This window comes from Anopheles funestus, chromosome 2RL (genome assembly GCF_943734845.2).
Source record: "Anopheles funestus chromosome 2RL, idAnoFuneDA-416_04, whole genome shotgun sequence".
Taxonomy (NCBI): Eukaryota; Metazoa; Arthropoda; class Insecta; order Diptera; family Culicidae; genus Anopheles; species Anopheles funestus.
In genome coordinates, this window is record NC_064598.1 from 19,305,358 (window position 1) to 19,317,870 (window position 12,513).

The window sequence follows — 12,513 nt, forward strand, 5'->3', positions numbered from 1 at the left end:
TGAAGATGAGTTTCCTTCTTTCTCACATACCGTGCGCTTCCGACTCCCTGGAGACATAACCCACCAAATGTGGTTGATGATGTTGTCTAACCTTACTGAACGGTGCACTATGGAGCTTTTTGTGTGCATAAAAAGTGGCTCTCAACAAAAAAAAAAGACTTAAATTTCCTCACCGGATGAGAAGCAATAGGAGTTCTCTTCTGTCAATTTTTTTTCCTGTTCGGGTTCACTTGATCCATCTCGCAATCCACTGATCTCTCTCTGGACAGGGCAGAAGGCCAGCAGCAAATGTTGACTAGAAAAACACTTGTCATCGCTTCATGTCCAGGCGCTCGTAACGTACCTAAAGGGTTCGATTCTTCAACGCTTTAAAGACAAGGCTGCGTGTGACACAACGGTGTATGATAAAGGGTAATTTGTTTTCCCCCCTCAAAAAAAAAACGACCGTTAGATGATGTCCATGTTTGTAGCGGCTCAATATTGACTCTTGAAATCTGGTGAAACCAATTTCTGGGGATGAAAATGGTCATTTTTTTCATCTTCTTTCGCCGTCTCCCTTGTCATATTTTATTTTGTTGTCCTTATCCTCTTACACAGCGCGATTATACCCACCGAAGTGTATGTATATTTCGGTCAATGGTAATTTGTAGACCCTATCACGGGACGGGACACTGACGGCTGACGTCACGCATGTGTGACTTACTGGTAATGCTATGTAAATTAACGCACTGCTACGGCCTTCGGACGTGATGCACCGCACCAAACCAAGTGTCGTCACATATTCCTATTTTTTTTCTCTTCTGATTTTCTTTTCATTACCGTTCAACCTTATACAGCCGCCGCACAACTTGGTTCGGTTGGCTAAATATTGTTAAAATCCACACGATGTCAACATCGATGTGCCAGTTCGCAGTTAGGTTCATATTTTTTGGGAAGATTTTGTCGATCCACACTGTTTGGTTATGCTGTTTGCACGCGGCTTAACTCTCGCGCCTCTTTTTTCGGTTGCTTTCGATGCACAATGCACTTTCTTTTTTAACGTTAAGATGGTTCGAATGTGATGGGATTGGTAGCTGCTGTACATTAGATAATCGATTTTGTGGAATGCAGGAAAGTTATTTTTGTTTTCAATTTAAATGTCTGAAGTAATTAATTAAACAAACAATAGGATAATGGACAATAATTGATACTGAAGCAGTTTGTGCTGTAAATATCTATTCCATTTATGAATGCAAATAAAAAAAAAGGCGACGATTTTAATCGCTTGTTTTCCCTCCCAAAAAAAACGCTAATGGCGCATTCGTCATCTTATGTCTGACTGGGGCAATATCTGCATATTTTGCAGACCATACAGCCAACCAATTTATGAGCCATTTTTTTCTCATCCCACCAAAGAAAGGTCCAGTGGAAAAAAAGGTCATTTCTTTAACCCAACAGCTAACCGTTTGCCATTAGAAACATCACGAGCGTACCAGCGTTCCCACCGGACTGTGTGATGCATGCCTAAAGCAGGAAATGCATTCTAGTGCCACAGTGATATACGAGCATACAGACCCGGGTCCAGAATGGTCGTCCGCTACCCCGTCGAACACATGTTGTTAATTAAGAATTCCAAGTATTTCCACCGAAAACTTTTGCTAGCTCAACCGATAGATACGGCCGGAGCTTACAAACGTTCGTATCTTCCGCGTGATCCACGCCCAGACGGATGGACGAGATCTTCTAGAATGCGTCCATTGTTGCGTATTGCGTGTGTGTGTGCCGCCTCTTTGCAAATGTAGCAAACAAAACTGGGAGAAAAATGCGCGAAAAGGCAACACAAAAAAAAACTCAAAGAAGTTACAAAAAAAAACAAACGTTAAGTTCATAATCGACCCGGAGGCTGCACTTTCAGGCACTCTAAATGGTTTTGCTTTTCTCCCTTGTTGGATATACATTGGAGCTGGGGGGCGAGCGGGCTCAAGTGTCCTGTGAAGATTTGTGGTGCTCTTTGTGCCAGTGTGTGTACTTTTTCGGTTAGCGAGTGCCCTTTTGCGCGGGTTAGGGCTCGCAATCTTGGGATTTATCGCTTGCCTGCCTTACACCAGGGACAGTGGCACAAAATGTCACCCACTGTTGTGATGTGCGTTTTGGGTTTGCCGTTTGCATTAGCATAGCATCATTCTTCTCCAACCCACCCTCCTCTCCCGCTAGTTCCTCCCAGGCCCATCATTAAAACAATACTTCCGATCTCTCTTCTCCTTCGGGTTTTTTTTTTGGGTCGCACACGGGAGAACCCGGGAGCTATCTTGGGATGATGATATTCGCGCTTGTTTGAAGTAGGCTGCCATGGGCAGGCTCTTTTACTGCTGTAAGCCTACGGGGTTTTTGTCCCGGGCCGGGCGGTATGTTTGGATAAAATATGCATAAAATGCCGTAGCTAGAATGCGACCGTAAACGCCAGGGCTCGGTCCATCGTTTTGGGGAGCGAACTGCGCCAAGGAAGCGATGCTACTTTGAATCAAGTGGATTGCCCCTTTTTGGAGGAAGCCCCTTTATTTCACCATGCGGTCGTTTTCTTTCCTCTGTTTTCGTCAGCATGTGTGTGTGTGTGTGGATCGTGTCCTCAGAGTACGCACCCAGCGTAAAGTTGGAGAAGTGTCCCCTTTGCCAAAGTCGTGACCGATGCGCTTCTCGGAAGGGATGGTGTGGTGACAAGGCTACCGCTGAAGTGATTCATGTGGCCCTTTTTCACTTGCCAAACTATGCTTCCTGTGTGCACTGTATATGGTACCGGTTCTAGTGCCTCCCTTTACCGTTCCTCCTCTTTTTCGCGGCTTCTTCTTTTTATGTTACAATTTGCATTTGGTTTGTTTCATTCATCAGCCGCACCAGCTAGAATCAATGTAAGCATGCACGGTGTACAGGACTTACCACACCCAAAAACCGTTGCCCTTGCCCTCCCCATTCATTGTGTACGGCTTCTTCAGGTGTCGAAGGTTCAGGTGCCGTCTGTTAGTTCTTCTCTCTATTTGCTCCGGAAAACCGCAGCAGCTTCAGCCGGAAACCCGGAATCACAACCCGGGCACGGCCCTGCTAGCAAAGCGGGAACGAGAATTGCTTACCTTAGCATAGATCAATTAACACCCTGTGTAAGCTGCACGCTCGGCAAAACCCGGGTGCGTTTCCATTGATGTTTCGGGTTGCTCCCGGGAACAGCTAATTGAAATCCATCGAATTGTGCAATCACTCTTCCCAACACCGGTTACACACGTACCGACATTCGTTTAAACATTCATCTCGGGCATTAGGCAAATCGATTGCAAAACGATGTAGCTATTTCGAATCTGCTAAGATGCTAAGATCACGGCTAGATTACTTCCGTGGAAGAGTAAGCTAGCAATTACTTGGTATGTTTATCGTATCGGTATCCCTCAAGAAGCACTGGAGATATTTGAGGATATTTTAAAAGGTGAAACTACATCAGAAGACATTATGAATCTTTGCAAGTACTTAACAAAGCTGATAAGAGATTAAATATTGGTCAAAACTATTACAAATTAGATGGCCCTTAGCGAAATACCAGACCTCCTGGAAATTGAGTGGTACTTAATTTTTTTGAATGGCTTTTACGATCCAGAATTGGAACTCTATAATATTCTTTAAGACCTTTCTATTGTGGATCTCCACAACTTAGTAATTTTTGTATGTAACGTCCGTCGAAAGATCGCTTGAGGCTACACAACGGGCAACAAATTATAGTTTTTAAATGAGAACTTTTCACAACATAAATAGAAATTCATAACTTAAGCGAATATACGGAGGACATTCGAATAAAATAGATTGATTTAATAGATCCATCCAGATATACATTTAATGGGGGAAAATATGACTTTCCGCAAGATTTGGTCTATATCTGAAGTATATCTGAGATAAAACGTTGCAGATACATTTATTTGATTTTTCTAGGTTTTCATCTATGTGTTAGAAACTTTGTACATAAAACACGAATATAGAGATCCTGGATTTAAAATCCTGCAGCATTTAAATCATCGATTACAAACACCAGCTGCTGACAGAATACATATCGGCCTCAAGTATTATAATTACCATAATTATTCATACTTTCTTTTGAATTAACTTTTACGATGCTAACCCCACCTCAGCTCATCGAATCACCTAGGTTCCATCGAAAAACCAGTCCTATTGGTCAACTGGTGAAACCCGTACCGAAATCCCATAAAGCTCAGTGACTTCCAGAACCAGCTGGAAATGAGAAATTGAGAATCTTATACCTGAACCAGAAAACCCATCCACAGAACCAGAATACTCACCGGGGGGTGGTAAAAACTTCTTCAATTTAAAATTTTCAACATTCAAATTGCAAATTGATCTCTCGAGTCGGGACAGCTGTGTTGTGGGTGTGTGTGTGTGTGTGTCGTTCTTTCCCTAAAGAAACCCATCACCGTACCACTCATGCTGGCCACTAGTGTTGTTTCCTAGTGGTCAACTTTCGATGCGGTTTTGCGGTTTTCATTCGTGTGTTCCCTTAGCGCGCGAACATTCCATCGCGAACAAGTTGCTTCCATCCCGGGTCTCTGGTGCTTTACCAACCTTTCTCCCACAAACAAAGCAGACTCGTTACGGTGGGCAAGTAGTAGCTTTGTTTGTATTGTTTTCGCCACCTCTAACCAAAAAGCGTTACCAGCGTTACGAGCATTGGATGGGAAAAGCTGTTTTCAAAGCTGATTCCAAAACAATTACCAAAGGCAATTCCAACAAATTGGCCAAGGATCAAAGCGGTAAATCTTGGGCTAAATCCTTCTCGGCGTACTCAACGCAAACAACAAACCGGTAACAACATGTATGTACGTTACTCGTGTTGGTACCGAACCGACCAACCACCCCCGAGGGCTAGGACAAAACCTTCGAACTGAAGGTATTTTTGTAACAATTTGTGGGACCCGCTAACCCGTCTCTGTGTGAGTGTGTTTGTGCGCGCGGAAGATGCTGAGGCGATGATTGTTTACCAGCAAAACGGAACAAACGGGGTTTATCTTGGGTGTTTGTTTCGCTCGCATAGCTTTCGATATTAGTTCGCGGAACAAAACAGCAAGCGATAGCACAAGACACAACAGACGGCACATCTTTCGGGGTGGCAAAACGAAACAAAAAACGATATAAGCTTCCGAACGGCTAAAGACGTGCGTCAGCATTGCAGCGAAGCTTATGGATTTATGATGATGAAAAGCTTTCGGCACAGCTTCTCCCTCTGGGTATGGGATTTTACTGGCGAATCCGTTCGGTTTTGCTAAATTAAACAATACACACACACCTTATTCTTTTCCTCTTGTTTCCAATATTATCATAAATCATATGGTAGGGGTAAGAAATATAACAAAAAAACCCCTTAGAATCCGGACACATGACATGCATGTGACATAAAAATAAAGGAAGAAACCAAGAACATGGGAACATAAATCTGGATGCGATAAAAAATTTTAAAGTTTTGCTGCCGTTTATGCCATTTTTGCGGTTCTACTTTGGCACATGCCAGGGCAAACGGTAGAAGAGTCATTAAAGCACTCAATCGGGTAGGTTGATTAGGCAAAGGATGGAACACCGTCCTACTTGGTTGTTCTGCAACACTGGACGGCATTCGAACGAAGGTAGCAATAACAAAAAAATACGATAAGAAAACGTAACATCTTCTCGTTCGAAAATAAAGAACGAACCAAGGTATGCGTTAGCGTTTCAGGGAATCTATAGAACATTTTTAAACCCGAACCATCGTCACGGACCCTCAGCCTGGGACTGGACTGCAACGCAGGGAACATCGACAGAAATTTACTCCCCACTCTTGACCACAATAAAAAAAAAATCATCCCCTGAAGTACGATTAATCGTTGGCAGGCGCACTTAACATTCTCCTCACTTTTACTGTTCCGCAAGTGATGTTCTTAAAGACTCGCTTCACTTCCCATCGGTGGTTCGTCGTTTACACCGTTCCTTGGGATGCAATAAAAAAAAGCTGGACACACACAAAGAGACATCAAGAGACTTACCTTCCGTGAGCGCCGAATACCTTGGGGCAGGCTTTTGGCGAGCCTAACACGGCACCGACACTGCACCACTTGACGAACCGGCGTCAGCGAACAACGGCAACAACAGCACGGAATAGCACTCACACCTCCTAGGGCTGCACTGTCACTGCACTGTCTGATTGCTGGCACTCTAAACGCCTCACACTGGCGTACACCGGCCACAACGGCAAAAAATACAAGGATCCAATAAATGCACTAAAAGGCTCAACAACCGATCGCCAATTGCAAGCACCGCTTAAAGCTCTTAACACTGCTGCATGTTGGAGAATAAAGAAGTACAAAAAAATAGGTACCAATTACAATCGTTACACTTTAATCCTAAAAAATCACAATCACACACAGAGATACACAGAATTACACAAAACTATATGAATGATCGCACTTATTCCGGTACACAGAACAATCTCACAAACCATGCTAGTAGGAGAAAACCTTAAACTGGCACCATCAGCCCTTGATGCTCTAAGGGTGCTGTTCCTAAAGCGGTTCCGATTGTGTACAAATTGCATGTGCCAAAAACACAACGGAATCGAAGCGAACGGGAACAATCCGACAGACACACACACACACAAACACACTTACGGCGGTGATATTTAGGCTTAAGGTTCCAAACAAACAGAAAAATCACTGACATCCCAAAAACAAAAAAAGAAAAGAGTTCCGAAACTGAATGCCCCCGGGAGGCAAGATAGAGATAACGTTAAAGCTTCGATAGAGTAAAATCTTCCTCACTTAAGCCTGCAGGACTTCACCACCGTGTGGCGATCGTATGAAGGAATATAAAAGGAGGAAGAAAAAAATCCCACAAACGATTCGATGCCTTTAAAACACAAAAGCTTCGGCAGTCGGGGCAAATGATAGTAATTTTCAATCGAAAATCCGTAACCGAAAACCCAGCCAGCCAGTCCCGATTACTAACCGCACAGAGAAAAGGGTCCCTTTTTGGGGGAATGTAGGGTGCAAAGCGTCACAGCGATAAAATACACACTACACAACGGCGCATTTAAAACTTCCGACCGGCCGAAGGAAACCGAACAAAGGAACGCCAAAAAAACCACACGCTTAATATCCTGTACGTTAATCCACCTCCGGGGTCGGTCCGGGGCTTTTGGTATTTGATAAACACGCGATTTTGCTAACGACACAATAAGAGAAAGAGTGTTGTCGGAAATCGTTTATTTAAAGTGTTTTACACAATAGCACTTATTTTTTCTTCAAGATTTTAAAATATTTTTTTACTTTATCTAATTATGCAATTGTTTCGTCTTAATTAATGATCACGTTACCGGACCTAACGCGTAACTATGCGCACGCAATCGTTAAACACCACACAACGCACCGTACGATCCTTCTTCCTTGGGAGCAAAAAAAAAGCCCTTCGAGGAACACGCGGAAACAGCAAGAGTACAGTGCGCACCGTACGTCTTGAGCGCAACACTTCGACTGGCCACCGCGGTCGAGCTCGGAGCAGGAAAAACCGTTTTCAAATCGGGCCCCGTTTGGCCCGTTACCAGCCACAAACTCAACCACACGCAACCGCTCGAATCAGTGTTCGACTCTCCTACCCTGACCGCTTTGCTAACACTGCACAGCATTCTTCGTCCTCCGCACTAATGCCGCTTATCGATGCGGATGTGGTACCGGCCAAGACACAACCGAGGGTGACCGGGGGTGGTAGAGGCGGTAGAGGACTGTCCTGCCAACCGCGCTACCCGCTGACCATTAGCTAAACACAGTTTGGCTAAATAATATGTGTGTATATTATACGTATTATGTTATTAATAATAGCCGCACGGTGAGACACATCGAAAAGAGGGGAGAGGGTGAGTTTTTGGGGAAGGTTTTTTTCTGGACTGCCGATGCAATGTCGATGAATGGTACGGCAGGCAAGATCCATTCTCGGCACGGATAAACGCAGCGCCAACGTTGGCCAAAGGGGAAAAGAGAAAACGCAGCGAGAAAAGCAATGAAACAGTTTGGAAAGGGAACGATGATCGCACATGGCGAGACATGGTGAGACACCGTCGTGAGACGAAGATCGTGGCTGTGGTGTGCGTTTTCTGTAACGTTTGCTGATAGATGCGTTACCGTACCCCCGGGGATGGCCATCTTTTGCATCTGCCAGAGCAGGAACAACGTGGTTGACGCGAAAGCATAAGCCCACAGCACGCACACACACACGTGTGCGAGTTCTCGCGCGCGATTGTGGAAGACACTGGAATTTGAACACGATCGGACGACCATGTGTGGCGGGGAATGGTCCTCATGGTATGCACTTCGGAGAAAAAGGGCCGATTCGCGTCCAAATTATCGACGCAGCAGCAGCAGCAGCAACAGCATCTTCCCATTGCAGACGACCGACGAATTCACTCTGTACAGGCGAGAAGATCATGTTGCGATCGTGTTCTTTATCTTTGTGTGCGTCGGGTACACTTTCACTCTTTCTCCCGTAACACTCCCATGTTTGGTAAGGGTCTTTCTTTAGAATTTTCCCCAAAGAGCGAGATTAATTTCCCCGTCTTCTGGAAGATAAGATCATTTTCTCGCAGACACTCACGATCACTATTGAGATAAGTTTCTTCTCGCATCGAATGTTGAGACTCATTAGATTCTCATCTATCTTCAAAATTGCTTCTCTTTCTCTTGACTTTACATCGAAACGGATGCTGCACGAAAAAATCCCGAGTAGGGAGCACGTGGCGCGAGTGATCTCGAACTCATTCAAACTAGCTTAACGACCGTTGACAGTCATCACCGTTTGGAAGACTAATCTTAAAGGTTATTTTTTGTTTTGGACAGTTGCGGAACTCAACAAAAAAAATATTCCTAAAATCCTATAAGTTTTTTTTTCGCCAGCTAGGTTGACATCACTGGGTTAACGAACTTTTAAAAACTAAACCTTTTTTTTCTATGCTAATGGAGTTCATAACATTAAATGAAGCAAACTACTTTTCAACATCACTCTGCTACATTATTCCATTAAGTGCAGCGTCGCCGAATGTGTTTACCATGTTCACAATTAGAGCAGATAAAACGGTACGCCAAATATGCTTCCATCATCTCACTAGTTTCTGTCCAGCTTCGTTCATTGATGCATTGCAGCGTATTTGTTCACATTTCGCTAAATAAATCATAAAACTTGGAGCCACTGCTGCTCGCTAACGTTTCGCTATAACGTCTGGACACGGTCTCCATCCAGCGAGGGCGCACGTCAAACGTCAGCATCCGAAAAACAGGGCCTGTTTGCATAGGGTGATGAATTTTCCTTCCAATATCAGGAACACACAATTTTTATGGTTTACCCCTTTTTCCCTGCCCTGGGTGTTTGCCGACGACGCATCACCAAACTATGCCACCACAAACAACTACTTCAGCGACGCCAACGTGTTCCCCCTTATTTGCTGAGGGTGTCCCTTGCACCACAGTAGCGGTACTGTCGTTCGATTATTAAATTCAAGAAAGTCTTCCACAGTGCCACAGCAACCAGCAACTTCTTACGACGTTTGACGTTGTATTTATTTTTAGTGTCGTTCGTTATTTTTGGATGGCGCGTAAGTGTGCTTCCATCGGTTTCCCGTACTTTGGAGCCTCTTTTTTATGGAATATTCTATCCAGCGCCGGTACACTTTCTCTATTACACTCCGACGAAGACAGCTTACTGAATGGGGTTTGTCACCGTCCGGGTAAATCAGTCTTCCGACTGAAGTTCGACCGGTCACGGTCACTGCGTACGCGAAACTAACCAGCGCCAATATCGTTGTAAAGGGCAACATTTCAACAACAACAGAAAAAAGTCTCACATTTGCGGAAGGAAGGAAGCATCAGCTCAAATGTCAACCCCAACCCGAATGAAGTCATCCCGACACGCGTCGGGATCTACGTTTCGCTCCGGTACGTTTCCTAACCGGCGCTCATTTTTATGACCTACCGTCCGCTGTGTGTGTGTGCATCGTGCAACTTCCGGCCCCCACGTCAAACCGGACCAGGATCGCATCCAGTACAACATACCCGCATGGCGTTCGTGGTCATAGAAAAATCACCGCCCCCCCCCAAACACCCCGGCTGAATTGCAGCTGGAACTTGGGAGGGAGTGAAAATTAAATCTTTTCCACCCGGTCAACGATCGTTACCCTGACCGTATCAATTACAACCTTTTATTGCCGTTCCGGCGCATATGTCACCGTGGGGCCATCTTCGAACTTCGGTGCGTCTAACAAATGTGAACCCGGTGGGTGAGCACGCGCGCCGAACAAGTTAACCACGGCCCACGAGAGATATGGCAGGCAAGATTTATGGCTTTCGATCAGTTTACGGCCAATTAAGCTAACGGTTGACCAACATATCAACAGGTTAGTGAGCAGGCTGCTGCTGCTCACACCGATGACCCTGCGGCGCACAGGAAGGACACTCCAGCGCCGTGTGATGCGATGCATGATGGATGGTTTGCAATAATAGATGGTGTGTGATGCCTTGTGCTATTGGGTTTTGCTGGGGGAAAAAGGGTACCATGTTTCGTGTTCACACCCAATGAATAGTGCGCTCATCGAAATTGGGGATACTGTCGTCCGAGTCGTTAAGGTGAAATTGGGTGACAAAAACGACTCTAAATCATTAACCAAGTTATCTTCTAATGCGATTTGATTAGAAGTGAATATTGTTTATTTGAAGTAGTGTTTTGTGATTTAACATTATTCCTCATACTCGTCTACTAGGTCCGTTTCTCATTTCCCACAACCCAAGGCACCTCAGTATAGAATCCCACATCTTCATTTGCCCTGTATAAAATTCTCGAAAAAATTCCCTCCAAGTCCTACTCACTATTTTCACATTCCTTACCCATTCCGTGTGCTCATTTACGCCCGGTTCGGTATCGGCCAGACTGCTGTACATCCACAGTGAAAGAAAGAAAGTCTGCACAAGCACGTGGGCGACCTTGTCTTGGACGGAAGAAAAAGTACGCGAAGATCAACGATCGTCCAAGCAGAAATTGTCGGAATCGGATCACTTGGACAAACGGGTAGGTGTGATGTGATCCACCATAGTCTGGGCGACAGTTTATGTGAGTTCTAGTTTTCCTACACCAAATACCGACACCCGACGACCGTTTGGGGCCTTGTGCCCATTTCTTGCTCAATTCATTGATCAAGTTGGCAAGCGTTGGCAAAGCGTCATTTTAACCCAATGTTACATACTTGGAGGTTATGTTACGCTTTATCACACATGATGATGTGAACGCGTTGCCCAGGCCAAGATACCACCAGCGGCCAGGCCTAGCTTCCCCGAAGGCTACAACGTTATCAAGCAGTTCCTTCCTTTCGAGGCACTTTATTCCTTGGTCGCTTGCAGATGTGTGTAGCGTTTGATAACGCGTGGTGAGCTTGTTGCGTTTCAAGGGGTTTACAGACTCCATTCATGCTTTGCTGTGCCCCGCTGTTGACGACACATGACCTCTGGTATGGTGTATGGTGCGTGCGCAAGTGGAAGGAAACGCTTATCCTTACAATGTATCTAAAATTGTACAAATCGCTATCGAAGGCGAATGCGTTTGAGGTATTAATTTCAAAACTTTGAAAAAAAATTGTCTTCGTCTCCACAACTTAGAAAAGAATTTGTACTCCGTGTGGTATTAGAAGTATTGTAGCATTGAGCCTTATATCTTCTTTTTTAACACCTTATTTTGTAAAAATCACGAGAGATTTCTTCCACAAAACATGTCGGAACCGTTTCGAATTTAAATAAAATCAAATAATCCCTCACAAATACTTGCTTTTCTACTTCTCTCCTCGTCCTCTTATTTGACTCAACTCCTGTTTTTTTCGGGAGCGGAAAAAAGAATATTTTGATAAAGTTTTCCGTTCCGGTGTTTCCAACAGGCGGGGACTGTTGCTTTATTTTTAGGTCAACTGGTCGTCCAACACACAATCAGCAGCAGTAGAACTACCACGCGTGCTGACCACCAGTAGCTCGCTTCGGACAGCTCGTTCCGCTGCGAAACGAAACGAACTGCCTTCAAACAGGAAGTGGAAGCTGATAAAAACTGAACCACAGACCCTACCACCCCACTCGAAATCTTCAGCTCACGGGGTGGATAAGTAAGCGTGAACTAACCAACTCTCGTGGATAGAGTCGTCGCTTTAAAAGAAGACATCCGCTGTGGGGTCTTTTTCTTCCCTCGTTTGCCAGTAGACAAAAGGGGAAGCTTACGCTTTTCCACGCGGAAGTTACAACCGTGCTGGATATGTTGTTTAAGCCTTCAGCTGTAAATATTTCTTTTCTAAGGGATGTACCACATGTTAAGGTTTAGGAAAATATATTGCCAAAGTAGCGCTTTACGAAAATCAAAACTTTCAGGTAGCTTCCGACAGACCAACAAATCATCACTGTACACGGTTGAACGGTCCATTTGAGTGACTGGAACACTCGAGAACAC

The 12,513-nt window shown here is 44.7% G+C and overlaps 1 protein-coding gene across 11 annotated transcripts in view; it reads right to left on the reverse strand.

Moving 5' to 3' along the window:
- The window catches only part of LOC125763028 (papilin), a 95,654-nt gene that overhangs the window by 58,478 nt on the left and 24,663 nt on the right, over positions 1-12,513 (reverse strand). For 2 of the 11 annotated variants that reach the window (XM_049425744.1, XM_049425737.1), the window contains exons 1-2: positions 7,370-7,659; positions 6,045-6,336 (exon numbers count right to left, since the gene is read on the reverse strand). The gene's annotated coding sequence lies outside the window, so the exon portion shown is untranslated. Of the gene's footprint in view, positions 1-6,044; positions 6,337-7,322; positions 7,689-12,513 lie in introns of those variants that run through there. The other 9 variants (XM_049425740.1, XM_049425741.1, XM_049425747.1 and 6 more) reach the window with 8 other exon arrangements.